Source organism: Lacerta agilis, chromosome 5 (assembly GCF_009819535.1).
Source record: "Lacerta agilis isolate rLacAgi1 chromosome 5, rLacAgi1.pri, whole genome shotgun sequence".
NCBI lineage: Eukaryota > Metazoa > Chordata > Lepidosauria > Squamata > Lacertidae > Lacerta > Lacerta agilis.
This window is the reverse complement of record NC_046316.1, coordinates 54,248,119-54,273,126: the sequence shown is the minus strand read 5'-3', so window position 1 is coordinate 54,273,126 and position 25,008 is coordinate 54,248,119. Positions and strand designations below refer to the sequence as shown.

The 25,008-nt window shown below is 41.2% G+C and overlaps 1 long non-coding RNA gene across 2 annotated transcripts in view; it reads right to left on the bottom strand.

Annotated features, from left to right (window-relative positions):
- Window positions 1–25,008, bottom strand: part of LOC117047085 — a 90,864-nt gene that overhangs the window by 61,372 nt on the left and 4,484 nt on the right. The window contains exon 4 of one of the 2 annotated variants that reach the window (XR_004426662.1): window positions 18,624–18,850. The exons of the other annotated variant lie outside the window; for it this stretch is intronic. This is a non-coding gene — a long non-coding RNA (uncharacterized LOC117047085). Of the gene's footprint in view, window positions 1–18,623; window positions 18,851–25,008 lie in introns of those variants that run through there. 2 annotated transcript variants of the gene reach the window in all.

The following is a 25,008-nucleotide window of genomic DNA, read 5'->3' as shown; positions in this document are numbered from 1 at the left end:
CACTAATACACTGTTATTGCATCAGTGGCATGCTGTGGAATATACCCTTGGCAAAAAAAACCCCAAGCCCATCCATCTAGAGGGTCCCATAATACAGTCACACAACAGTATTGGCAGGAAAGGTCCTGTTACAAAAGGGAATGGAAAAAACCCCCAGAAAATAGCATGAGAGGTTCATAGAGAGCTGACTCTCAGATTAATTTACTACATTCTTTCTCCTTGCCATTGTTATCAAGGAACTGGCTTTCTAGACAATGGAAATGTACCAGAATGGGACCATTTTGATTTTTAGTAAAATATCTGGTAACACAACAGAAATCATTACTAACAGGCCAAATTTATAGCAGAAGAGAAACAATCAGTCAAGTCTCTCAGGGATAGGTCTTTGAGTCTGTTATAGTCAGTACAGTAATAATATTCTGGGGGAGGAAAGTGGGTTGATGTAATCTGCAGATAACTAGGAGTCATTGTAACTGCAGTGAAGGATCAGGAAATCATGGTGTATGAATCAGATGATCTCATGAAACAGAAGAACAAAAAAAATGAATGAAATGCAGTAGCAAAAAGTGTAAGGTCATGCATAATTTGTCATGTGCTGGGTGGGGGGGATGTAACAGAGGAAAAATGTATTGGGGTACTGGTTGTTCATGAGATTAACCTGAGCTTTCAAGTTTGGCTGCAGAGAGGACAACACTGGATTATTGATTTCAGCTTTTCTAAAGCAGGACAGAGAACCCTTTATGTGGAAGGTATTTGTGTGGCTGCATTTGGATTCTTGTATACAGTTTTGGCAATGCTGCAGCTACTACTAATATTAATAATGGGATGGATTCAAGCCACAAAAAGTGCACAGAAGGGAAACGAAAATTATAGTAAGCATACAAATTGTTGCTGCTCTCCGTTGTACCTTTTCCAGCTTGAAATTACCCTTTCTGATCAAAATGGGAGCAGGAATCCAGATGTGGCATCACCAGTGCCTTGTACATATCAGGATTTTTATCCTTATAAATGCTTCACCTAATGCAATCTCCTAGTTATCTGCAGAATGAATATATAATTCTCTTCTATGCAAATTTCCTTTTCAAATAAGCTGAACAGGTTGAGTTCGTTTAACCCATGATATTAAAAGATTTTGACTTTGCCCATTTGGGGCATATGTTCAGCTACCTCTGAATATATCATCACCAAACTCAGCATGAGGGATCCTGAGATGATTTTGGCATGACTTCACCCAATTTTTGGTGTGATGAGTCCAAACTGACAAACTACACTATCCATTAAAAACATTTATTTAACAACATTTTTGGGTTTCTAAAAAATCCCAAGCAGTGCCAGGCATTCCCCACTTGTAAAAATATATAACTTAGAACACAAAATAAGGTTGCTATTATTTATTATTTATGTATTTGTACTTAGTTAATAAATTCATACACTGCCTGTTAACAATGAAATTCTTCCCAAGGCAGTTTATGGACTATGGTCTGGTTCATATAACACATTAAGCCATAGTTAAAAAATAAACTATGGTTTAAGGTGAATGAGCAATGTGTTGGTGCACTCTGTTTAAAAGTAGCTGCTGTACTCCTCCTCTGCATCTTCCTGTGATGTGCCTCAAAGGAAATAAGTCAGAGGTTGACTTCATATCACATGCAAACTGATGCTATCTATACCATGAGCAGAATAAAAGGTTGTTTACAAAGAATACTGATAGATTATTGCACTGTTCCATCAGCAGGGGGTCTGCAGTTATTTGACCTTGGTGGCCAACTTGGATTTTATCAGTTTATATGAGAGCAGAATCCTCACTGCAGTGAAACAACAGCTTGCAGAGATCCACTGTAGAGCAATGAACAGTGAAATAAAGCAGGGAACGCAAGTGCTTTGAAGAAGATGACGCCTCAGTAGAAGCCTACGCTCACCTCTGAAGAACTGACATCAATCTTCAACCTGCCTTCATGATTAACGGAGCTAATAAGAGATCAGGGTGCCATAGCTTAGGGATGGGAAGGTGAGCATGCTCAGGCAGCAGTTGTTAAATAAATACAGTACCACTGGCACAGATTCCAGAGAACGAGAGGCAGGGCATGGGTAAGATGATACAAACTCTGCAGGTAAGACTTTGCAAGTGTCTTAGTTTCAAAGAGCTCCGTGAACCAGCAAAGAACGCGAACTCTTGCCACAGAAGTCAGTCCAATAAAAAGTATCACTTTCCATGCTCTGTATCTTACAGTTCCACTGACCAAGTGGAAGCAAATTCATATGGACACAGAGCTAGCAAATCTTACTGCAGCAGGCTGGGTTGCCTTTGGACCAGAAGCTACAGCAGCATTCCTTAGCACAGAGCTGGGAACCTTTTGCCATCTCTAGGCACCGTGGACTACAAGTTCCATCGGCACATGCCAGCATGTCCAATGGTAAGGGATGATGGGAGTTTTAGGCCAACAACACTGGAAGGCCACAAATCCCTCCGCTCTACCTTAGCAGCTGGTGCTTTGTACAATAACATAAGGAGAGCCCTGCTGGTTCAGGCCAAAGGATCATCTAGTTCAGCATCCTGTTCTCATAGTGGCCAACCAGATACCTGTGGCAAACCCACAGGACCTGAGGACAACAGCACTCTCCTCACCTGTGGCTTCTAGCAACTTGTATTCAGAAACATACTGCCTTTGACTATGGAGGTAGAATGTATCCATCAGGTTAAGTAGCCACTGATAGCCTTTTCCTCCACAAATTTGTCTAATTGTCTTTTAAAGCTATCTATGTTGGTAGCTGTCACTGTCGCTTGTAGGAGCAAATTCTGTAGCTTAGCTATGTTCTTTGTGAAGAACTATTTCGTTCTAGTGTTATGATGGAGAAATTTTTTTTCCCTATCCACTTTCTCTACACCGTGCACAATTTTATACACCCCTATAACCTCTTACAGGATGCGGTTCTAAACCACAGAGCCTAGGGCTTGCCGATCAGAAGGTTGGCGGTTCGAATCCCCGTGACGGGGTGAGCTCCCGTTGTTCGGTCCCAGCTCCTGCCCACCTAGCAGTTCAAAAGCACGTCAAGTGCAAGTAGATAAATAGGTACCGCTCTGGCGGAAAGGTAAACGGCGTTTCCTAAACAGCAGCTCCCTTGGCCTATAGAGCAAGATGAGCGCCACAACCCCAGAGTCGTCTGCGACTGGACCTAATGGTCAGGGGTACCTTTACCTTCACCTTTATAACCTCTTACTTGCCTATTCTCTAACTAAAAAGTTCCAAATGTTGTACCCTTTTCTCAGAGGGGTGTAGCTCCATCCACCTTGAACACTTGAGGTAACATTTTCTGAACCTTTTCCAACTCTGCAGTATTCTTTTTGAGGCGAGGCAACCAGAACCGTACACAGTATTCCAAATGTGGTTGCAGTATAGACTTGTATGATGCCATTATGAAACTTTATTTTCAGTTCTTTTCCAAATGATCCCTAAATGTGCTTTTTTCACAGCTGCTGCACACACTGGGCCAATCATCTTCACGGAGCTGTCCACAATGACCCCAAGGGCTGTCTGCCTCAGGTGAGCAGATACAAATAGGAGGTGAAGACTGGGCTCCTGTGCCTAGCTAACTTACTTGTGCAGAAAAGGAATTTTGGCATGGCATGTTGGGGTGACAAATGCTGCATCTGCTCAAAGCTGCAACTTTCCTCTTCTACAAAAGACCTGTTAAAGTTGCAAGAGCCTTGGGACAGGAGAGGATGGCAAGTGTGGTGAGAAGAGTCAAGGACAATCAAAGAAACATGTCAATGTTTCAGTATATATTTATCAGTAGTAATCACAAATACACACACACACACACACACACACACACAACCAGAATCAGTATCCACACCTCTCTTCTACATTTCTCCATGACATATTGTTGTGAACAGCGATTTTCAACTCTGACAAATATGAAATATCAGAAAGGAGAAAGGCTTCTTTGTGTTGATAAGATGAGAGTGTGTCTCAAATTAGATATATTACAAATGAGATTACCTGGCAAAAATAGGCTCAAACCTCTGTATGCATACTTCAGGTACATATGCAGGAGGCTTGTTTATAATAATATTTTGGGAATTATACATGTTTTTATGTAGCTGCATTGTATTGTACTTTCTGAATGCGCCACAATCATATTATAAAGTAGTTGTGTTCTATGTTATATAAATCAAGCACTGCAAGGAGTTGTTTCTCCCCTCCCAATGCATTTCTTTTCATTAAAAAAAATTGTGTGGCACAAGCAAATTTTAATTCTGAAAGTATAGCCCCGAGAAAAAAGTTTGTGAACAATGGCCTGTCCTGATCCTGCCAAAGTACCTACGCAATGCACAAGGCAGGTTAAGGCTAGCCACAGCACCAAGGAGAGCTCCTAGGGAGCAACTTGCTCCAGTGATGCCTAGAACCTGACTGAAACTTTTTATGCTTTGATGTCTACATCTGTCTTCTCAGGCTCCACCCCTTTCTTCTGAAAAGGAAAGCCTTAACATGACAAATCTTTACTCTGAAGCCTAGCACTCCTCCTCTTCTGCCTCCTCTCTGAGGATACCCTCCAGACTCATTGCTGATGTAAATGGGAAGGTGGTGAGTGAGGGCCCCTGATATTGAGAGTGTCAGGGAGGGGTGAGGTTCTGAGGACACAGAGTCAAGAAGTCCTCCTCCAAGGATTCCTGGATCAAGGCCCCCCAATCTGATTTGGGGTCATAATGCTGGGCTCCAGGCTGGCTTCCTAATACCTCTGTTTCTGATGCCGGTGGTCCAGCATGTCTGTCAGCCCCCTCCTCATCTAAATCAATACCAAGACCAGACTACTGTAGGTGCTGCTCCAGGTTAGGATTTTGCCAACCAATTTGGTCACCTGTGCTGATATTGAAGATGCAGCTCAGCAACTGATTCATACTGAAAGCAAGATGATGGCACTTGGTTGTGACAATTCTAAGCCTTATTGATTTCATTGGCTGTTAGAGTCACACTCACAATTTCTGGCTAGTGCTCTTTTAGATCCTTGAAAGGACAAAAAGCTTGCTATCTCTTCCTGATACAGTCACTAACATTCTCTGCCCACCTCCTTTGTCCCACACAGGGCTCCGGTGCCTCTATAGAAAGGTATTTAAATTCTCACAAATGTATAGTTGTTGTTGTTGTTGTTCAGTCGTTCAGTTGTGTCCGACTCTTCGTGACCCCATGGACCAGAGCACGCCAGGCACGCCTATCCTTCACTGCCTCTCGTAGTTTGGCCAAACTCATGCTAGTAGCTTCGAGAACACTATCCAACCATCTCATCCTCTGTCGTCCCCTTCTCCTTGTGCCCTCCATCTTTCCCAACATCAGGGTCTTTTCTAGGGAGTCTTCTCTTCTCATGAGGTGGCCAAAGTACTGGAGCCTCAACTTCAGGATCTGTCCTTCTAGTGAGCACTCAGGGCTGATTTCTTTGAGAATGGATAGGTTTGATCTTCTTGCAGTCCATGGGACTCTCAAGAGTCTCCTCCAGCACCATAATTCAAAAGCAATGTATAGAACAGTGGCTAATTCTTTTCTCTGTGAGTTGGGTTGCAGTGATGTGGGGTTACCTCAACCAGTTGAATTTTTCCTTATTGCACATCTGTGAAAGACATAGGAGCCCTGCCCCAGGTGGTGGATTTCTCTCAAAGAAAAATATTAACTACGTGTAAGATCAATGTGTTAGTTTATTTAAATATATGCAAATTTTAAAAAATTCACATTGGTTTTACACACACACACACACACAAATTTCTTCTGAATGCAGAATGATTATATATAATGCACATGCACATATATTTAACCAGATAAGATTCCTTCCTTTTGGCTGATGCTAAGAGGCAATGCAAGGGGATCTGGTGAGTGGCAGGGGTTTTCGCTAAAGGCCATTCAACATCTACAGAGAAGGGGAGGGGCCACGGAGAACAAACTCAGCATGAAAAATGCACCTCAAAGATCAGAAAAGTGTGCTAAAATCTCCTGGTACTTTGAGAGTTCCTGCAAGTGATAAACTTGGAAGCAGAGCCATTGAAAACCAGATGCCTCCAGCAGGGCTCTTAAGGAGCAGATTGAGGATGGGAATAAACACCCTTGAAGCTCAAAGTCTCTGGGAGTTTATTTGCCACCTGGAGAAAGGAAGGGGCCATGGAGTGGATGTGGACTCAACCAGTAACACTAAAGAATTAGAGCTAAATCAGGCCTGTCTGTTTCACCCAGGGGGCCTTTGTCCTCAGCTTTGTCAATCTGTATAAATATATATGATTATTTATTACATTTATATCCCAACTTTTATCCAAGGAGCTCAAGGGAGGATGCATGGTCCTTCCTCAGTCTCTCGTCACAATAGTCCTGTGCGGTAGGTTAGGGTGAGTGTTAGTGACTGGTCAAAGGTCATCCAGAGCTTTATGGCTATGTGTGCATTTAAACCCAGATCTCCCTAGTCCTAGTCTAATTACTGTAGTACATCTCCCTGGTTATGTTTATACTTATTTTCCAGAAGCCAACACTGCTCCTTGCTTGCCCATCAGAAGTCGTTTTGCTGTTTGCTTGGAAGATACAAGCATCATAATATGAACTCTAACCCCTGTTCCCATCCCAGCCGGTACTGAGCTACAATAACGTCCATAAAGTTGCTCTTTGCAGAGGTGAGACTTATCCGCAATGCTTGTGCACTATGCACATGAAACAGCTTCACTTTCTCTCTTAGTGAGAAGAATATTCCACCAACATAAAAAAATTCCTCCCTGGATGTTGAGTTCTAGACTTGCCTTCTACACGAATATAATATAATATAATATAATATAATATAATATAATATAATATAATATAATAATATAATATAAGTGTGTGTGAATCTTTTTCTTCCTCCATTGGGAGCATTCCATCAGATGCACTTCCGCCTGAAGTCCGAAGTGGCACAGGTGAAATACCACCTTGGTGAGAACTAGGCACAAGCCCTTTAAGAATTATCATTACTTTCTTATTGTGTTATGCAACTGCAGAGATCCAGGGGTCTCTTTCACAAATGGCTCCCCCCACCACCACCTTAGGGATGCTATTTCAGTGCACTAGAGATCGACAAAGCACATGTTTCCTTGTTCCAAACCCATCCTGGGTTTTGTTTATTTGCTGCATGATAGATCTGGGGAATTATTTGGTCGTGCCTGGGCTGCACAGTGTACATGGAGGAAGAGGGGATGCAGATTCAGAAAGTACCCATGCCATATTGCACCTCACCTCTGTGCACACATATCCACTGATACTGCTTTTTGTTCTTCTGGCTGTGTGTTAGAAGCAAGAATGGGAAATCGTCTAATGGGGATTGTGAGAATCCCAGATGGCAAACAGTAGAGAGGTATCAGGTGGATTTATCCTTACGAGTGATGGGGTTATAAACACAGCTGAGTGAGCGGTGGGAATGGAAGCCTAACCCAGTGGATAACCTGCGAGGAAAATGCAAGAGACCAAGCACATATGTAGTTTGTGTTCCTTGCCAGCAGAGGGAGCACTGCATCATTGAGAAACACTCATTACCAACACTGAAGCTGGTGACAAACTTTGGGATGCAAAAGCTGACAATTCTAGAGATTGACCATCAGTAGAAGACACCTGTAAAACCCTTTAGTTCTGTGCTGGGGACTCCTCAGGTGGAGGCAGAAGGGGTACAACAGAGAAGAACCACGAAGAAGGAACACTGAGAGCATGGAACCACAATCAATAGGACAGAAAGCCAATCCATCAACAGTTCAAGCGTATGTGGCTTAAAATAACCTAAAGTGCCCCAACTCTTCAGAGACCTCCAAGAAGCCATCAAGTTCAAAGATTAATGGGTCAAAAAGAAAGAAAAGAAAAAGGCACAAGCAAACATTGGGGGAATGGGAAAACATTACCTAAGTAATAATGGAACAAATTAATTATTGTTTTAGAATACTTTCTTCGAACAGTTTTTTAAAAAAAATAATATTATTTATTTAAAGCATTATATCTCACCTCTTAGCTAAAAAGGCTCTCAGAACAGCTTACGAAAACCATTCAGTGCTACAAATGATTTGCAGTTTCCCCTGTTTATTTCAGTGCCCAGAATAATGAGAGAGAAACCAGGGCTGTTAGAAAGCAATCTTCCCTTCAACTCTGCCTCCCCCTACTTTCCCAATATCTCCTCAATTTTATCTTTTTTTTTATTAAAGATTTTCTTGGTTTACAAAAGTGTGTGCAATGTCTCTTTCGTATTTTTCCATGTAACATTTTTACAGATCAATTTTGGTATCTTTATCATATCCACCCCATAGTTCTGTAATAATTTGTTATTAGGGGTGGATGGAATTTTTTTGGATTTATAACAGGTCAATTCCTGGCCGATATTGCTATGGTTATTTCCAGACAAAGGTGTGTGTGTGTGTGTGTGTGTGTGTGTGTGTGTGTGTGTGTGTTTGTGTAGAGAGAGAGGGGGGGTTTAATTTGCAAATGGGAGATATCACAACAGGTGGTTGGCAACATGTTTTTTGTTTGTTTGCTTTACTTCTTGGATTTCCCCTAAGAAGAATATCTACACTGAAGGGGGGAGGGCAGGACTATGGACTAGCATTTAGTTGTCAGTGACATCATGTGGTTGCTGCAAAAAGGTTGTGTGCATGAGACACACGGACCTCATGAAAAATACCCTAAGAGTGTTTCCTGACCTGATTATTGAGCATCCTGATTTGTCTGCAGGGAGTTTAGAAAACATTGGCTATTTGCCAGTGAATGAATGGGCAATCATTCTGTTTGGTTTGTTTTTAATGATGTTGCATCCAAACAAGTTTCATCCCACTCCCAGTGCATTTCTCTGTCACTTTCCTTATTGCAAAAAGCATGATCTTTGAGGGAAATAGGTTTGTTGTGCAGGAGCTCAATTGCAAATGTGCAACCTGAATTTGCCAGCATGTGATTGAATCCCACTCAAAAATAGTGACAGCCTGGAAGCACTGAGTCAAACTTAAACTCAATTTCAAAATGATAAATGAAACAGACAGACAGACCAGTGCACATGTTGGCTGGCTGGATACTCCAGTGTCTTAAGCCAGGTGTTCACTTTGTCTCTTCAGCCACGGACCTAGAAAATTCTCTTCCTATTGCAAACTAATAGAGCACAGTTCTGGAGTGGCTTCATTTCAGATATCATATTTCAATCTATTTTGTCTTTGCCTTTTCTCCCCCTCTTCCCCTCCATAAAACAAGCACAGGGGTTGATCAAATTTCAAATGAAGATTTTTTTGTTGTAAAATGACACACCAAGTTTCGTTATGATATCCCAGTGCTTAAGGGAAATATTGCATTACTGTGTGTTTTACATATTTCCTGGCCTTCTTGAAAATGGACACAGAGCTTGTACTTGATCATGACATTAACATGCCCATCAAATTTCATTCCTGTGTCTCAATCTTTGAAGCAATATATTTTGCATTGCTCACTACACATTGATGTTTAAACTGGAAACATGTGTCTGAGTAACCAGATTATTGGGGATGTTATTGATGTGATATCTCCCCCACCCCATGTTGCTATTTTTTATATTTTACTTGGAAATTGTATAATATGATATTTTGTTATGACTTGGCCTTCACTGACTTTAAACAAGATGTGCATACATGCATAGAGGGCAGTTCTGCCATTTGTCACACTGGTGGTATCTGTATGGGAACAAAGGAAGCTGTCTTATATTGCATAAGACCATTGGTCCACTGGCTCAGTCTCCAGTTACTGGTGGTGACTATTCAGAGTTTCAGGTCAGAAATCTTTCCCAGCCCTACCTGGAGATGCTGGAGCTTGAACTTGAGACCTTCTGCATGCAAAGTGGATGTTCTTCCCATGAGCTACAACTCTTCTACTTGTGTTCATTCACCCTCTGAATGAGTTTCAATGAAGAGATCCATTGTTTGGATGTTCATAATGTTTCTATTAATGTCTGCCTGCCATGAGCAAGCTCTAGGCAGTAGGCATGGATACAGAGGCAGTTTAAATGGAGAAGGGCAGAGTTATTTCTACATTTCTTCATCATCCTGACTATTTGATCCTGAAAGGTACAGCCAGGTACCTTCTGCTTCTGAGAGGCTGCAGTGGAGGCTACATCAGCAGTGTTCCTGAGAAGAAGAGACATCTCCTTCTGACCAAGCTCAGCCATCTCTGAAATGGGCAGAGCATACGGAGGTCACTTACTGCTAGAGCAGGGCTTGGGAACCTGTGGCCCTCCAAGTGTGGTTGGCTACAACTCCCATCCTCCTTGACCACTGACTCTGCTGGCCAGGGCATCCAACATCTGGAGGATCATAGGTTCCCCATCTCTGTGCTAGAGTCTAGGACCATGCAGCAATTTGGGGAGGACAAGGCCAGTCTGTGTCTGAAACAAGCAAATGTTGACAGTCTTTGGGTAGCCTCAATATAAATGCTGGAAAAGTAGGGCTGTCACCCGATTTAGGTTTTTAAATTTTTATTTTTAAATCAAGTGCTTTCCTTTAATTAACAGTCAATTCAAGATCAGCATCCCCATGTCTAAATACAACTTATATTTTGATAGTTTGTAGAGATAGCATTTCCTTTTTGTATACATAGTACAAAGAAATCACTTGTTATCTGGAAGGATAACTTAGCCAGTTTACTTTGAGCCAGATATCTTTTGTGGGTCAAAATGTACAGAAGGAATTCCTGTATTCATTAAGGGAAGCAAAGAATGCATGTAGGAAGCTGCCCCTCCATAGAAGTGAATGGTGAAGACTTTTGGGTGGAAAATATTGTGCCCACATCAAATACAGTAGCTCTTTGCAGTGAGCTGCTGGATCAAGATCAAGACATTTTTATTTTTATTTAAAGCACAGTGTTTTCTACCAGACAATAATCAATCACCAAACTTCCTTTACAGAATACAAACTTTTAAAAAAAAATAGCCTGAAGTTAATGAATTAACAGAACCATTTGCTGATGAATTGTGTAATGCTTTCAGTCATTATTATGAGGGTGTGAAACTCAGCCAGGCAGTATGGAAAGCAGCAGACGGATGATTTCCCAACCTGACTTTTGAAAGGGAGGTTCAGTTTCTTCAAGATAAGATGAGCTGAAGTGAGCTGGGATGCCTCGCTAAACCCCTTGAGTCCATCACTGTGATAACAGCTGTTGTGCTGGAAATCCAATGCCAATGAAAGAGTTAAATGCTGGCCGATGGGCAATATCAGTGACATGCCTCTGAATTGAGCATGCTCCCGGAGTGAGACTGTGGACTGGTGTTCCTCAATGAATAGGGGCCACTCCAAGGGAGTTTTCTCTTGAATAGAATGGGGTCAGGGAGCCGCTTTGGGGAACAATGGTTACCACCGGCAAGCTGAATTTCTTACAATCACACACCATACCCCCTGATCAAATAGCTCCTTTGTCAGCCTGATATAAAAACATGTCATACAATGATGATCTGGAAGAATGACATGGGCTCGCCTTTCATGGAGATCAGAAGGGCTTGTTGTGCACAAAAGGGAGCCCCCGTCAGAGTCAAGAAAGGGGGAAAAGAAACGGAGAATAAAAGGGGAGCGAATGGAAACAAACAGTAACAGCAACTGCAACAACAACAACAGAAGAAGAAGAAGAAGGGAGCGAGCTGGGAAAGCCGGGCCTGGTTTTTGCTTGCAAGGTGCTCTGGAGGATTGGGGGGGGGGGCGGCAGCAAAATCCCACCAAAACTGCTGTGATGTAAACAGGGGATTCCAATTGCCCTGTCACTGAGATCCCATTGTCATTCTGCACTGGGACAGAAGGAATTGCTAGATGGGAAAAGGTCAGCAGCAGCCCCCAATCCAAAAAGCAACCCCACCCTGCTCACAACCTTATTTTTAAACTCTGGAAGTTTCCACCTCTAAGAATAATCAGCATTCAGAGAGCAACGATAAAGAAAATACAAATAAGGAAGTGGAGATAGTCATATAAAGAAGACTGGGCGAAAATATTCCAATATTTCAAAGGCTGATATTCAATAGAAGTGGGAGAGGTTAAACATTAGGAAAAACTGCTGGATGGAAATGCTTAGATATATTTTGGGGATCTAGGGTACCTATTGTCAGGATGGGGTTTGGACTATATGAGCCTACAGGCTGCAGGTATCCCTTTCTGCTCTCTCTACAGAATTGTGTGTGGAGCTTTGTGTCTGTTTGTAACTCTGTTTGGTAGAGTCCCACTTCTTCCCACACTTTTGTGCACGCCATAAACTGAAAGCACATTTCCTGCTCCCAAAGCTTCCTGGGAATTGTAGCTCACCCCTCATAGAGATACAATCCCCAGCACCATCATCAAACTAGTTTCCAGAATTCTTTGCGGAGGCGTGCTTTGGATGTGCTTCAAATGGACGGTGTGTATGTTAGAGCGGGTTCATGTTTCCCATAAGGCAGGTGGCTGCTCCTCTTTTGTGGAACAGCATCCCTGTTGAGATAAGACAGCCACCCACTATTTATAGTATCTAGAAACAATTGAAGATATTTTTTATTTCAACAAGCTTTTCTAGCAGGATGAATAGAGATAGAGATAGAGATAGAGATAGAGATAGAGATAGAGATAGAGATAGAGATAGAGATAGAGACAGAGACAGAGACAGAGATAGGTAACACACACACCTAAACAGGTAACACACACACACACACACACACACACACACACACACACGCCTTGGATGCTTATTTGTATTATTTAAAAACCTGCCTTTAGTTGTTTTCTGTATTGTTTTAATACTTATTTTTAGTTGTTTTTATTGTAAATCCCATTGGAATTGCAATTCGATAACAATGGCAACAATAGTAATTTGCATTTCTTACATGCTTTCCCTTCTCCATCCTAACCTCAGAGACAACCTAATGTATTCTGGCCCCTGAAACAGATTACCCCAGTGATTCCCTTCTGTTTCCCCTTTCCACTCCAGCCTAGTGGTAAGATTTTGATCATAAACCAATAATTGACCATTTGTTGCCTTTTAATGGTACAAAGAAGGATATCGGAAAATAGGATCTTGACAAGCTGTAACCATTTTCAAAGGAGGACGACCAAGATAGTAAAAGGGTCTGGAAACCATCCTTATGAGAAACAGTTGAGTAGGGCAAAATAAAAAATTCCTTCCAGTAGCACCTTAGAGACCAACTAAGTTTGTTCTAGGTATGAGCTTTCGTGTGCATGCACACTTCTTCAGATACACACTTCATTGTGCATGCACACGAAAGCTCATACCTAGAACAACATACCAAGAACAAACTTAGTTGGTCTCTAAGGTGCTACTGGAAGGAATTTTTTATTTTTTATTTTGTTTTGACTATGGCAGACCAACACGGCTACCTACCTGTAGTTGAGTATGGGGTATGTTTAACCTGGAAAAGAGGAGACTGAGAGCAGATATGTTAGCCACCTTCAAATATCTAAAGGGCTGTCACATGGAGGAAGGAGCAAGCTTGTTTTCTCCTGCTCTGGAGGTAGGACCTTAATGAATGGCTTCAAGTTACAAGAAAGAAGATTCTGACTAAATATAAGGAACAATTTCCTGATAGCTGTTCAACAGTGGAATGGACGCCCTCAGGAGACGGCTGAGCTGGCAGTGGCAATGGCTGAATCTTTGCGTGCTCAGGGATTTTTTTTGTGAAGGGCTGTGGCAGCTGCGGAAGGAGAAGGCAGCAAAGTGCTAGCAGCTGGGATGGAGTCGGGACCAGTGGTTGGCACTCCTGGCATGGAACTGAACTGGATTGATTTGTAAAACTGTCCTTCCTCAGAGGTTTTAAAGCGGAAGTTGGATTGCCATCTGTCATGGACGCTTTAGCTGAGATTCATGCATTAGTGGGGGTTGGACTAGATGACTCTCAGGGCACTTCCAACTTTACAATTCTATGATTCAGAAATCTGCTGGCATAGATAATTTGTTTCACCCTGTGCAATGGTAGTTGGGTCAGCCCTACTTAACCCCACCGATAAAAAGGCAGATCATTTGCATTTACTCAAAATCTTCTCTTTGCACAACATTGATTGTAGGCAATCATCTACAATCTTAGCATGTGCAGTTGCCCTGAGGCTAGACTACTTGAATGTGCCGTTTGTGGGACTGCCCTTGATGGTTGTTCTGTAGTTAATGCAGCCAACTGTTTTTAAATATGAGTACCTTGGAGCATATTAGGGGAGGGACTGTAGCTCAGTGACAGACCACATACTTTTCCTGCCAAAGGTCCCAGGTTCAATTCCTGGCATCTTCAGTTTAAGAGGATTATAGCAGATTATATGACATCTGCTTGAGAACTTGCAGAACTTGAGAACTGCTGCCAGTCAGAGTAGATGGGGCAAATAGTCGGCCATAGCATAAGACAGCTTCCAATGTTGCTCCAGCATCAGGATTGGTATCCTATTGTCTTCAAAGCACAATTGAGTGCTTTTTACAATCATTACCAGGTTGGGCCCAACATAGCTATGGGTGCTGTTTCCTCCTTTACAAAATTTCTAATGTTGATCAAGGGAAGCAGAGACAACATGGCTTTTGCAAGGATAAGTCCTTTCCAGCTAATCTTTTAGAATTCTTTGAGTGTCAAGCAGGCATATAGATAGGGGTGATACAGTCAACATTGTGTACATAGACTTTCAAAAAGCTTTCAATAAAGCTTCACCAAGACCCCTGAGTAAACTTAGCAGTCATGGGATTAAGAGGATAGGTCCTCTTATGGATCAGTAATTGGTTAAAGAACAGGAAGCAGGGAACAGGAATAAATGGACAGTTCTCACAATGGAGGGATGTAAAAAGTGGAATTCCCTGAGGATTGGGACAGGGACCTGTACTTTTAATTTGTTCATAATGACCTGGAGAGGGGTGTGTGTGTGTGTGTGTGAGCAGTGAGGTGGGCAAGTTTGCTGAGGACAGCGTGGCAAAAACCAAAAGGAATTGTAAGGGCCTCAAAAAGGATTCATTTAGTTAACAAAATTTATACACCGCTTGATTCCATTAAAACCTCTCCAAACTGGGTGGATGGGCATTAAAATGGCAAATTGATCTAGTGCAAGCAAGTGCAGAGTGATGCACGCTGTGGCAAAAGCCCCTAACATCACATATACATGAATAGAATAATAGAATTATAGAACTTTAGAATTGGAAGGGACCATGAGGGCCATCTAGTGTGACCCCCTACAATGCAGGAATCTTTTTGCCCAGCGTGCCAAGACTTTGAGATTAAGAGTCTCCTGCTCTACCAACTGAGCTGTAGGATCTAAACTGAAGGGAACTGACCAGGAAAGAGATACTGGGGTCATTGTGGATGGCTTGATGATGATGTTGCCCCAGCTGTGAAAGAGTGAATTCCATTTCAGGGCTCATTTTTGGATTATTATTATTTTTTTGGGGGGGGGAATCCTGCCAATATCATATTGCCACTATACAAATCCATGGCATGACTGCATTTGGACTAGGTACAGTTCTGTTTTCTGTACTACCAAAGGGATATTGCAGAGCCAGAAAAGGCTTGAAAAGGGACAACCAAAATGATCGCAGAGATGGAGCAAAGTGCCCAATGAGGAAAGCTTAATAGTGATTATTATAATTTCTGTAAAATTATACACTATGCAGAGAAAGTGGATAGAGAAAAGTTTTCCTCCCTCTTTCATAATACTCATACTAACTCACTTTGGGTTGTCTTGGGCAAGACGAAGCAACTAACAAATTTAATAAATAAATTAAATAAATACAAAAAATAAAATAAAAATAAATAAATTAAATAAATAATATTAGAACCCAGGACCATTCAATAAAGCTGAATGTTGAGAGATTCAGGACAGATAGATGAAAGTACTTCTCCACACAGCACTTACGGTAGTTAAACTACGGAATGTGTTACCACAAGATAACATAACCCCCTTACTGCCTGATATGGGTGAGTTGAATTCCTCTGTATATCCAGAAGAATTTAACCATTTTAATTTGAGGTGTCTTTTGGAGGCTGTGGTTATTAAACTTTTGGGAGGCTGGGGATATAGTGCTGGTTATATAACTGGATTGTAACTGGGTATATTATTTATTATAAGTAAAGCAACTAATAAATAATAATTAGTAGTGTACTTTTAAAATTACAGGCCTAAAACCTTTCTGGCATACTAGAAATAGATAATAAGGCTGCACAAAAAATCAACACTATCTTTTTCCTGTGCCTGCACAAGTTATTTATCAGAAGGATAAAGTGATTCTGATGCACATTGTACCTGCCTAGTCTGACTTGTAACAACCCTTTTGCCTTGTATCTACCATGCTAAAGAGAGAGAAGATAGTATCACAGGTGTCAGGCTGCTAAGTTATATGTGGCTGAAGGCACACATCAAAATTTTCAGGTACTTCCACACTAGACATTAGTGATTGCTATGCTTTGTTCACTCAATTTTTCTGGGGAAATCTACACAGCACTGTCATCATAGATTTTCCCTGTTGGTCTTCCATCTTTTCTCAAACCATAGGAAGTCTGTCTTTTTTCAGCAGAATGGAAGTGTAGCATAATCGCCATAGATGTAGATGCTTGAAGCACCATTCTTCCATCTTCTTAAAAAGGTAGAGCCCCTGTTATCTTCTATTGGTACCCAAGAAAAACTAAATAAAAACATTTTTTTTAAAAAAAAACCCTTTGTGGTGGGGGCCATTTTATGACCCCCTATTAAATTGATCTTTTAATTTCCCCCTACAATTAAAAAAATTATTGTATTCTAGTATTATAGCTCTATAATGTTGTTGTTGTATAGCAATTATGGTGTTATAGCACTACACCTACTGTATGTCTCAGTAAAATTTTAATTATAGCTACAAAGGCATTCTGGCACTAATTAAAGACTGATAAAAAAATTAATGGGGTTTTAAAAGGATATCTACTACAAGGGTTATAGTGAATGTATTCAAATATCCAAAGCACCCATTGCATATCCATTGGTTTGGACATTACAAAGCAGGATGCACACAAAGAAAAAGCACAATATTCCTGATAGCATGGAAAGTCAATTGCAATTATGCTTGTAGTTTGCAATGATTGGATAGCTCTACAAGCTAGTACCACTGTTCTGGAAACAGATCATCTCCACAGGTAGGATGATAAGTTGAGAAGCACCTGCCCACCTCCCTTCCTAATTTTTCTTCCTTTTTTATTTTTGGATTTGTGCGACTTCACCAAAAACATTTAGACAAAATGAGGTGCTGCACAACTGTGCAATTCTTGATGTAATTACTAAGGGCAAAATGTCTGTGCATGAAATTATAGTCAGGGATAGCTCTGTTGATCCAGTCATCCCAATGGTGTTTACATACAGGTCATGCTCAAGAAGAAGAAGAAGTTTGGATTTGATATCCTGCTTTATCACCACCCGAAGGAGTCTCAAAGCGGCTAACATTCTCCTTTCCCTTCCTCCCCCACAACAAACACTCTGTGAGGTGAGTGGGGCTGAGAGACTTCAGAGAAGTGTGACTAGTCCAAGGTCACCCAGCAGCTGCATGTGGAGGAGCAGAGACGCAAACCTGGTTCACCAGATTATGAGTCTACCACTCTTAACCACTACACCACATTGGCTAGGTGTTGCAAATTTCTTCCACTTTTGTTCTGACACCACACCAACAGGAGCAAGTTCACTTGCAATGCACAGCCTGCCATTTTCTTTCAAGGAACAGATTGCTCTGCAATGAGCCAAATCTTCAAAATTTTCTGCCACATTCAAGTTTCTGCACAACTCCTGACGTAACAGCAAGAAACTTGTATCAACATAAATAAAAGTGGTACAAAGCGGAAGCATTTTTTAAACACTAGCGCCTGGCACAAACTTATCCAGTTTATTTCAGATAATGGTGTTAACCATGGACGTAATATACGTGGGTTTAAATTTTTGCAGACTTAAGCTGCTAGTCAAATCCTAGTGTCATCCAATTCAACTGAGAATGTTATATTGCCTCTAGTAAGCCCAAAATATTAGCTGTGCAATGGTATCCCCAGTGCTTTTTTCTGGGGGTACGCAGGGGTACACATATCCCTAAACATTTTGTGAATCTTTGTACTTTTGTCCATTTACTGTATTTATTTTTCCTGATTTGAACTATAAAATGGTGATTTTCTTGAGTCAAAATGAGAGTTCCCCTAAACATTTTTTAAAGGAAAAAAAGCACTGGGTATCCCAAACATCTTTACTCATAAGTAAGTCTCATTGACTGCAGTATTAGATATCAACTCTGATGAAAGATAAGTACATACATGTATACACACAAACATACACACACAATTGCATGCATATTTTTTAGTAACTCTGCATGTACTTTTCTAGTAACTCTGCTCTGCAGTTCTATACCACAATGGATGCCTGGTGTCATGTATTATATTGATACAAAAGCACTCAGATACCATGGTGATGAGTGTATTAGAAATCCTTAAAACAGATGCATTCTGATTCTGCAAACTGCGCTCCCCCTTGCTCTCTGGGCATTTTGAACTGACGAGGCACTTGAGCCCCATGAAAAAGACCTGTGTTTTTACAAGAAACAGAAGCTGCTGGACACTTCATTGCTATGGGGATGTAACTAAACTGGGCTTGTTTAAGGCAGAGGGCACAAACTAAGAGGAACAAAAAAAGGAAAAAGAAAGGAAAAAAAGCACAAGGGAGGGGGGTAGATGGAGGGAGCTGCATTGATTTCAGTCTGTTCAGGTCTAGCTGGAAAACACAATGCAACGAAACGGTCCCTTGGTCGGCGAGTCTCTTTAGTGAGGTTTTTCCCAGGGTTTGAAGTGGAGTGGGGAGGGATGGTGCAAGGGAGAGGAGGCAGAGAGATGAGAGGCATACCTTGGAAGGGTGTAAAGCAGACTCTTTCTTCTGAAAAGGGAGGGCAAATGTTTATGTCAGTGCATCAAGCCTTAAAGGGGCAGCCTCAGGTTGTAAATGTGCAGAATCAGGTAGACCAAGGTTCAATCACCTAACAACAAATTTGTGTTGCACTATTAAAAGTTGATTTGGAGCTCTTGTGCAACAAACCCATTCCCTCCCCCAAACCAGACTTTTGGTCACTTTCCAGATGGCCTACTTATCGAGCATTCATTCTGATTTTTCTTTAGAGATATTGAATGATGTCAGCTATTTATTTAACATTCACTCCGATTTGTTTGCAGGGAGGTTAGACACTGCATCAAGTAAATGTTACTCCACACATCCCAGTGCATTTCCCTGACACTTTCCTTATTGTAAACAATCTGAATTTGGAGAAAGCAAGTGAGCTGGGAAAGAGATCCAAATCACCTCTAATTGCACAACCTGAATTTGCAGATATGCGAATGAATCTCACTCCAAAATAGTAACAGTCTGGGAACACCTTTTGTGATTAGGGAAGTGAAGGGAAAATGCTCTGGAAAGTGCAGGATAGCATTTGTGGCCAGCATGACTAAACTGTTTCTGGCACAACGGAACACCTTGACAGAAGCCAGAGCGCACGGAAACACAGGACTATACTAACTGAATATATATGTGTGTGTTAGATCTGATTTTTGTAAAATGACTGTGGACACAACACTGGATGGGAAACAGAGACAGAGCATTTTGGAGGGTATTATTTATTTGGATTGTTGTATTTTGTTTGCATTATTTATTTCCTTGAGGCTGTGCTTCTGCTTCCAGCAGAGAAGCACATATTTCCCTTGATTTTATTTATTTTTATTTTTTACAACTGCCAACACTAGAGTTTTCATCCCTGCAAGAAGGTTACTTCACTTTCCTTTATATAGGATCTGGATATAATGTTATTAGTGCTGGATTGGTGCTATCACAAACACAATGCTACAGGGAAAGTGCAGGGTTTCAGTCATCCAGAAAAGAGCCTTGCTTAGCAAGGGTCTTAGAATAAGCAACTCAGCTTTTCGGGAGAAGCCAGTCTCTGTTTCAGGAAATTCTGCTCCATTCTGTACCTTTAGTGTTCCCCACTACCACGGATTCCCTTGGCAAGGTAGCCATTCTGCTTTCCTCATTTATCCTCTCTCCGCTTGTCACTTTGATCCTATTCCTTCCTGGTTTCCGTTTCCTCTACCATTATCCCCATCTCCCATCACATCAACACCACATCTTTCTCCTTTGACTCCTTCCTTAAAATACAAATTGTCTCCCCCGTTCTCAAGAAAACATTATGTTGACCCACCTTCACCCTGTAACTACTGGCCAATCTTGACTTCCGAATATCTAGAACATGCTGTTCACTTTTCTCTCTTCTAACTCTTGTCTCACCCCCTGCCAGTGATCTGGCTTCCGCCCCCTTTATGCCACTGAAATTGTCATTGCTAAAATTTTAATGACCTTGCTATCAAATCCAAAGGTCTCTTCTCTGTCCTTGCCCTCCTTAACCACTCTGGTGGTGCTCTGATCAAGTTAACCACCTCATCTTTCTTTGTGTTCCTCCAAGCCTTAGGTTTTCACAACTGTCATTAATTGACTCTCCTCCAGTCCATCAGACTGCTCATTCACTGCGTGCATTTCTGTTTCTGAAGTTTCTTTAGGTTTTGTGTCTATCCCACATTGTTGTTGTTGTTGTTGCTGCTGCTGCTCAAGGCCAGCCCAAGTCATTTTGCTGCCTGAGGCAGAGAAGACCGTGTGCCCCAATTCCCTATATAAAAGCTGACAAGACTGGAAGTTCAATCTTACCTAAAAACTGGCAATGTGAGTGCCGTCCACTGCAGTTGAAGACAGTAGGGTAGCTTAGAGAGCGCAAGGTGGGCTGGGTGACACACACAGTGCTGCCTTCCACTACAGTGGTACCTCAGGTTACAGACACTTCAGGTTACAGACGCTTCAGGTTACAGACTCTGCTAACCCAGAAATAGTACCTCGGGTTAAGAACTTTGCTTCAGGATGAGAACAGAAATTGGGCGGGGGTGGCACAGCGGCGGCAGCAGCGGGAGGCCCCATTAGCTAAAGTGGTGATTCAGGTTAAGAACAGTTTCAGGTTAAGAATGGACCTCCAGAACGAATTAAGTTCTTAACCTGAGGTACAACTGTAGTTGGCAGCAGCTGTAGGTTCAGAAGGAACAGTAGAAGCCACCACTACTTCCCTCTAGCATCTGCTACCTGAGGCAGGTGCCTCATTTTGTCTGCAGCAGCTACTATTTGAAAAGGTAAGAATGTAACAGTGTCGTAGCTATTGTATTATATAATTTTGTCTCTTTTAGAAAGGCAGGTTAGAAATTTCAAATATACCCATATCTGCCTGCCTGTCTGTTTGTCTGTCCTGAATGGGAAGCTTTTTGGCAACATTGGCAAATGGAATTTGTAATTGGTAATCAGATGCAATGAAGGCCATTGATTATTGATAGCATGCTCCACACACATTGTGATAACTACCAAAGCCCACCTGATTGTGGAACAGGTGGCGCTCAGTTTCCATTCTGCCATAATCTTACTTAGATGGCATTCAAATATAGTGCAAACCATTCTCTGCCATCATGAACACCAGCAAGCATAGGCCTCAGGTCCAGTCAGTGGCAGATCTGGTATCTGACCCATGTTGGACTCAGTGTAAGAACTCAGCCATGTGGAAGAGTTTCAGGAAAGAGACAGGCTATGTTTACTTGTGACATTAGAAAAAGAGAGCTGAAAGGAGAAGTCAATGGAGAAGCCACCTTTTATGTTTCTTTTCCAGTACAGAGATTTAAGGTAGCTGAGGCTGGGCAGGGCTGGGCAAGGGAGTTTAGTCAACCTCTTCCAGAATTTATAATCTGACATGCTGCACACACGTGCGTGTTCAAAAACTGTGTGAACTGCCCACCCATACACTGGATAGCAGACGTTAAAGCCATCAGGAATGTTTACCGTACTCACAATCCCCAAGGAAAACATTCTTCATTTAGGGATGGGGATTCTTTTCAGATCTAAACAAACAAACAAACAAACAAACAAACAAACAAACAGCATCTTCCATGGAAGATGTGATGCATTATACAGCATGGCTGTACAAAAGCTGCATAAATTTATTGAGGATTGTACCATAAACTCTTTGTGCCTGCAACCTGAAAAATCAGAGGCTGGCTTGAACAAATGTTAAAAATCAAGGCTACTCCAAAGTAGACTCCACGAGGGACCAAGAGGTATTCAGCCGCTCCTCAAGAAGAAATACTGACCCCACCCCAACAATATAATGTCCAGTAAGAGATTGTTTTTATTTTAATAAATGTTTTATGAAAGTAACCAGTATCATGGCTAAGCCAGCCTCGCTTTATCACCATCTGGCATCCTTTTATAACTCGTTTAGATGTGTTGTTATGGCTGCAATAATGTATATCCCACTTTGTATTATCAAAAGTAGCCTAAAGTGTCTATGCTCAAGTATCATGCCACCCAACAAGTACATATTTTTAAATAAAAAAATACTGTTTATGTGTATCCTAGTAGTCTATTGCTTATAAAGCATAGATCCTATTTTTTCCAGATTTTCTTTCTTTATGATTTAAAGCACAAACGTATACTGTACATGTCTATCCAGAAGTTAAGTCTCACTGAGTTCAATGGAGCATACTCCCACCTTACTTCATACCCACCCTTTTACCATGAATATGTATAGGATTGCAACCTTAGTTGTGTTGGTTCTAATCTTGTAAGCCACTCTCTAAAACCCAACTTAAAAAAGTAAATATTTTAGAAAACATTATTCTTGGGGGTGTGTGTGTGTGTGTGTATGAAAGTTTACTCTTAAACTATTAAAGTAAAAAGAAGGATGTACGTTCATATATATTTTAAAAGAACAAAACAGCAATCCTATACAAAGTGGTGTGTACTGGATTCCTTCTGAGATGACATGCAGAGAACTGCATTATTATAAACTCTTCTGACTCTCATCCTAACCTTCTAAATATATTTAATGGAAAGGAAAGGAAGAAGAAAGGCAGGTGACAAACACCTTGATCAGCAAAGGTGATGTTGGAGGATACACAGTCACAGAGCCATTCTTTCCTGGGAAAGTACAGAAAATGCAAGCACTGAATCAATTCCCGTTTCTTACCATAGGCAGTTATAGATCAGTCCTGCAACGAACAAGACAGTTGCTTATAATTCTGTATCTGAAGGAGAAGCACCCAACAAAAGTAACCCACATGAGAAGCAGTGAAAGGGCTGTAGCTCTTGAAGGGGGGGGGGACACCAAGTCTACGGGCTGTTTCTTTGACTCTTGCCTTTGCAATAAATAAGAGGTAGGCTCAAGCACTCTTTCTGTGAAGCTCTAATTGTTCATGACAAAAGCTTTCGGCAACCCACACACACACACACACACACACACAAACCCCAACCCCACCCCCCCACCCCTAAAGAATGTTTCACTGAAATGGGCCCCAATTCTGCTACCAAAGGAGAACATGGGAGTTTTGCTATTGATTTTTTTAAAAAGCAAGGTCAGGCTTCAAGTGTGAAAGGGGGAAAAAACCCTCTCCTAAAATAAATATCTTTGTAAGAGCCCACTAAAAAGACCCAGGATTCAAACACATTCCTTCTGGAGATCAAGGATGTCCGGCCTTTGAAGCCTGAAGGGTTGGGGCGTTTCTCAATCTGTGTGGCAGTCACACTGTGGCATTAGAAATTGTGCATTTGGAATTGTAAAGCATTTTAAATGGAATCTTTCAGAATTCCACAGCTGGCTGGTGAGTGACAGCCTGATATAGCCTGGGGCAGGGAGAGAGATGACATCGTTTGTATTAAAGTTAAAATGATCTCTTTGTGAAGAGATACTTAAGAACATTTTAGTAAACAGGCAATAAAATAAAAATCGATTAAATGGGATGAATTAAGGTTTGTGTGGTAATTAAGAAACCTGATCTACAAACAGATTAAACTGGAGTACTTGAACTTAAACCAATTGAATAATGCCAGGCAGCTTAGATAACTTAAATTAGCCTGTTTAGTACTCTGCCTAAACTGATTTGTGGACAGAAGCCAAAGTCACTCATATGTTTTTGCTCATATGCCTATTTGGGGTGCTATTCAGAGAATATTGGGAGGCAAGACACATGAGGCCATTGTCCAATAAAGCCTACATCTTTAAGCTTTATCATACACCTATTTCCCTGTCTTCTAAGAGGGGTGAACTGCATACCCCTTGCCCACTGCTATATGGACATAGCTGGGGAAAGTATCTGAATAACTGGGAGAAGTCAAATATCAGGATGAGTGGAGCTACACCATATTTTGGGTGAACTGTCTGTGTAAGGGAAAGAGATAATGGTAGTATATTTTATTGTTCTAAATTCTGTTGTTATAGAAATATTTTAGATTACAAATTGTGTTTTTCACTGAGTGGTCACAGCTCTATAGTATTTTATTATTTATTTAATTAATTACATACATCCCAAGTTAGTAAGAGGCCTATTTCTGCTCTAATAAATAAATGAATAGTTGGGGAACACCTCAGAGGATAAGAACCAACAAACTTTTTTTTAGTAGAAACAAATAATTCTTTCTAATAAATACATATATGCAGAAGACCTATTTGCTCTGATTTGTCATGGGCTACTTTTGTGAAGTAAAACCCATGAACCATGATTTGGAGAAGACTGCACCCCGAATTCAATGAAAACTTTTTTATCCCCCTTAATCCCTTGATAATTTTTTGTGCTTCTCTTGTAGAAAAGCAATTTTGCTAATCACCTTTGTGCCGATGCCTGCATTCCTGACAATAGCGTGAACAACTTCCATCAAAGTCTTTGATGTGGGAAAGAGAGAGAGACACACACACATATAATCTGAAAACAATTCCATTCCTTGCCACTCAATGGAGAGCACTCTGCTTTAATAGAGAGCTGATTCTGTGGAAGTTTCTAATCCTTTCTGCCAAAGAAGAGAGAAAGAGACACAGCCAGGTAGCCCACCTTATTCAGGAGTTAAAATAACATGGTTTTGCTCTCAGAGAAAATCAAAACAACTCAAGATCAAAACCAGATTTCCCCAACCCTAACAGGACAGCCTCTCTACTCAGATAACTCTTGATCTAAGTGTGTAACAAGTAACTGGCT